At 42.5% G+C, this 5000-nt stretch overlaps 1 protein-coding gene across 1 annotated transcript in view; it reads right to left on the reverse strand.

The window, feature by feature from the left end:
* Nucleotides 1–5000, reverse strand: part of LOC121719363 (VPS10 domain-containing receptor SorCS1) — a 160510-nt gene that overhangs the window by 117924 nt on the left and 37586 nt on the right. The gene's annotated exons all lie outside the window — the stretch shown is intronic.

Here is a 5000-nt window from a genome sequence, read left to right on the forward strand (position 1 = left end):
GCAAGAAATATTAGCCTGTGAAAGATTATAATATGGCCCTCACCCTAATAATAATAATACTAATACCCTTAGAATTATCCTTGATACCCCCCCCCCCCCCCCACACACACACACACCACCAGCAGCAGAGCCGTATATATAGAAAGTTCGGACAACTAGGGAATCGAGTGTTCTGAGCTATTCCGTTAGCGATTGGTTCCGAGGTGGCCACGTGTTTCATGGACGCCATGTTCCCACTCAACATTCAGCAAATCCCCATTGACATAGTACAGTGAACAGGGAAAAACATATCTAAAATTATTTAAAACAAAATATATATTTATTTTAAAAATGGCGAACTGTTGCATGTGTGACTCCAATGCAGGACTGGGAAGTGGAAAACCGTTGCACAATTTTCCCTGTGACTCAAACGGCAGAAAGTATGGGAGCAGAAGGTCAAGAGACAAAACTGGACGGCTAATAATTACTCAATATTGTGTGAGGTAAATGTCAACTTTTTCTCTTCGACTTATGATAACTCATTCCATTGGGAAATTATAGTAATACCATCTACCGTCAAAAAAACACTGGTTTAGAAATGAATGAAGTTTGAAGTTAGCCAAGCCTCATCCTGGCATTAACTTTTCCGCTAGCATTCCATGTAAACATTGCCCCAAGACTGATTAGGCGACGTAGTCATTCACTACAAAGAACATTTTACAGGGCCATTTAAGATAAAGGTAAATATACACTGGAATATTTCCGTAAGGGCCTTTTACATACTGACAAATAATATAGAGTATATCACTGTTAATGGCGAAAAAAATGATTTCAAAATACTGCATTCACTCCATAGAGTTACACTGTAGAATCATCCGACGTGGGGAGGCAAGATGGCGGCCATGATTTCAGTTGTCCGAACTCTCTATATACGGCTCTGACCAGCAGCCCCTTACAGCGCCCCCTGCTGACAACCCATTGAAGTGTATCTATTTACCTCTTGTGTTGGCATGGAACAAAATGTGTTTCTGGGAGTTGTATTGCACTGAATTATCCCAGTGTGTGTTTAATCGTTCTGAAGTATAAGAACAGAAAAGAGAAACAGCTCCTGAGGAGAACAAACCCCCCCTGAGCATAACCCCCACATAACGCATGCGGTCCTGCAGGTGTCCACAAAACAATCACCTCAGAGTGTGTGAGGCCCGGCGTCACATCGCTACTGTGTGTCTGTTCAACTCGCGGGTGTCATTTAGATGCGCTTGACAAAGCCCTGAGAATAAAGACATATTGCTTTTTGAGGGATTCAAGTCGCAGGTGTGTAATTATCTTGCACCTGTGCCATCTCCTCCTCCATCTTGAACGCGTGTTGTGGAGGCATTATGCTATTAACTTAATCGCTCCCTCGGGAAAGGACAAAAAAACACGTCACCTTCAAAACCATCTCAAATTGCGAGTGTCATCACAATTGTGCCAGCTGACATTGTACGGGGTCAGCAGTTATGACATTCTTGTTTGTTTTTGACATGTCTGAATAGCTGGGTGTTGGTGGGAGATGGTGAATTGGAATCGGAAAACTGCTGCTGCGGTTGACGCCATCAACGCTCTTGGATTTGAAAGCGCGCTCACGTCTCCCAAATCCCATCTCTCAGTAGTTATTGTTTAATTATCGACATTGAAATCTGAGCAAACAAGACTTCACAGGTACATCAACAATGCCCAAGCCTTTGTTCCTTTGATTGTGCGGGGGAGAAAGTGAAAGAAAAGGAGGGAGAGAGAAAGAGAGAAAGTGACACGTTCGGAGAGAAAGAGAAGGAAAAAATCCTCACTGCCTCCTCACTTCCTCTGTAGAGACTAATTATTTTCTCCAGTCTCCATTCTTTCTTGACGCAGATCTCTATATTTAACATGAGAGATTTATAAGGCTGCACGGAGAGGGATTGCAAAAAAAATAAAGCATAATGGGAAAAAAGGAAATTTTTTGATCTTTCCGAGCCCCCCCTCCCACTGATTTTATATTTATTTAAAGCCACACATGTATTCTAATTCTGACTATACCTTTAGTCATCTCCTTTTTTCCCTTCTTGAGTCGTGCTTTTGTGTTGACAGGTATGCACTGTCAAAACAACATCAATGACTACAAACAAGTCGATATGCCTGTTCTCAGATGTTTTCGGTCAAAGACGTGCTAAAAAAGCGAGCCACAATTTGTAAGCGGATGTTGGGATTTTTTCATGAGCTCATTACCTCAAAACTGCGATATTTGTTATGGCAAGCACCTACAGACCCCCAGACACCCCATAAGGTCTTTATATACATAAGTACAAAGCCCAAAGAAGCAACAGAACTGTCATTTGTGATTAGAAGCTACAGAGCACAGTGAGTGCTAGGCAGATGCTACTATATGCTATTATGCTAGCATTACAGGAAACACGCAGAGTGCCTGGCTGGATAGTGTTTGTGGCCCCTGGGTTTGTCTTCTTTGATCCATTGTGATGTGAAAAGAGTGCTGTAAATAAGCGAGCCAGGAGCAAAAGAGTCGAAGCTGGGGGGTGGGGGTGTAGGTGTGTGTGTGTGTGTGGGGGGGGGGGAATAGTTCATGGAAAAAGAGCCGATAGCTGCTTTGCTAGAACAGCAGACTAATTTGCCCCACCCTTATCCAACGTCTCACACTCACTTCTCTATTTCTCTCCCTCTACTTCCTTCGCTATCTCTCTCTCACTCTCTGTCTGTCTATTTCTCAATCTCTTCCTCGCTCTCTCTCTCTCTCTCTCTCTCTCTCTCTCTCTCTCCTCTCTCTCTCTCTCTCTCGTCGCACACTAATGATTGATAATGTTTTATTAATGCTCAGTAGTCCTCCATTGAGGCTCTAAACAAATTGTGGAAATTTAGCGATTCCCCGGCGTGGCATCAATCATTCTGCGGCACGCAAATGATCATGCATCAGTGTCATATTTTCTCCTTTGCCGTGGCCTTTGAAGCCTAAAGCAGCCACATGTTTATAACACAAACAAATGAGCTGCTTGCGTTTTACGGCTCCCATCCATCCCGCGCATACCAGAGCTCGTCTAAATTGCACCTCATCTAAAAAAATAAAAATAAATAATAATAAAAAAAATGCCCTGACAGAGTGTTATCGGAGGGGAGTTTAATTTTATTCTGTCTGACTCTGCCAGGAGTGACGGGGAAACAGAGGGGGTCATTTTGACAGCGAGGCGAGCGCTCGCACAACATCCTCGACTCGGATTTGTAACACATGGCATCTTGGCTTAATTTCGTTATGTAGCGGAGCGGAGAGCTGATCTCTAGCTTTCATTCGCTACACAGCAGGTGATGGATACTTGATGGTTTTACTTAATCTACGTATAGCTCATATTACATCCACACATGTTCCTATTAATCTACTACTACCCTGCACAATAATTCCCACAGTATTGCTTCACGGACATACGGATATATTCAATGGCCATTGATGTTTCCCATATGTTGCAACAAGTATCATAAAAGATTTTTGCCTATCTTTTGTTTCTTCTCTTTTTTCACTCAAGTCAGTCCAATCATCCGTACATGAAGGTATTCAAATGCTTCTCACTCATCCAGGACATCGATGTGCATGTGTTCATCTTTTCAGATCAAACAAATCAATGCTTGTTATCCTCCACAATACAGTACACCCTTCACTAGGGAACAAACAGATCGGAGGGCACTGAGGCTTCAACCTCATCAGCGCTTGTTCACACACGCACACACACACGCACACACACACACACACGCACGCACACACACACACAAACACACACACAAACACACACACACACACACACATACACACACACAAGCACACACACACACACACACACACACACACACACAAGCACACACACACAAACACAAACACACACACACACACACACAAGCACACGTATACACACACACACACACTCAGTGAAGTAGCTGACTCAGTCTCTCAGGGCAGTATTGCGGCTGGTGAAGGATACCGGTGAGCCTGAGGTTACGGAGCCCCCTGTCAGTGAGTGGTGTTCCGTTCCCACCAAAATGCAAAACACATCACGCTGATGTGGCACGTAATGAACCACAATGGCACGCAACCACTAACAAAAACACCACTCTGGACCAACTGATGTAGTGACACATTAGCACCCCGGCATACCCAAAGTATTTACTGCACTACTAACAAAAAGGCATCACTAACTCACAGTCACTGTCTGTGTACACTAAACCAGCTAATACATAGCATACTGCATATGACTAGCTTCACAACTCTACAGTTTCAGGCCAAATTAGGTTGTAGGGCTCATAAAAGGAAAATAAACTGCAAGCTTCAGGGCACATATAAGCATATACTGTAACTTGGATTTGAAGTTTTTAAGATTACATATAAAATATATTTTTAAGAAAGTCAAGGCATGTCAGACAACCTCAAAAGTACTGATCCGGACTCTAGAGGATTAGAAAGCTTAAGGAATTGTGTGTGGCTCATTTTCGAGGAGCAGAAGCTTCCTATGATTGTACACACGTATTAATACCTTGCCATGCTGTGCCTATTGAGATAAAGTGGGTTTCAGTGGAGAGAGGATGTGAGATGATTCTTTAAGTTATTGAACTGGGCATGAAATCTTCCCCGTCTCAAGAGAGTCACTGACATTTATTCAAACGCCTGCCATTGACCGGTAACACAGTGACAGTGCTCCTGTGCATGTGAATTGCTCTCTTTTTTCTCCGTGAATGAATTATACCTTCACCAAATATTAAACGCACAAGCTTACATGCACAGATCACTTATATTACTTTTATCACCGAACACTTTTAAATATATTTTGGCTGGGTTCCCAGGAATGAAGTAAGTTTAGTCCTAGACCAAAATCTCTTTTTCTCTTTTTAGTCTAAAACTAATCTTAATCCATGTCCATCCATGAATATGTACTTGTTCAGTATTCAGAAATACAGTATGTCGAATACATAAATATGTGATTATTAGTGAGGTGAGAGTCTTAGTCTTTGTA

Source organism: Alosa sapidissima, chromosome 9 (assembly GCF_018492685.1).
Source record: "Alosa sapidissima isolate fAloSap1 chromosome 9, fAloSap1.pri, whole genome shotgun sequence".
Taxonomy (NCBI): Eukaryota; Metazoa; Chordata; class Actinopteri; order Clupeiformes; family Clupeidae; genus Alosa; species Alosa sapidissima.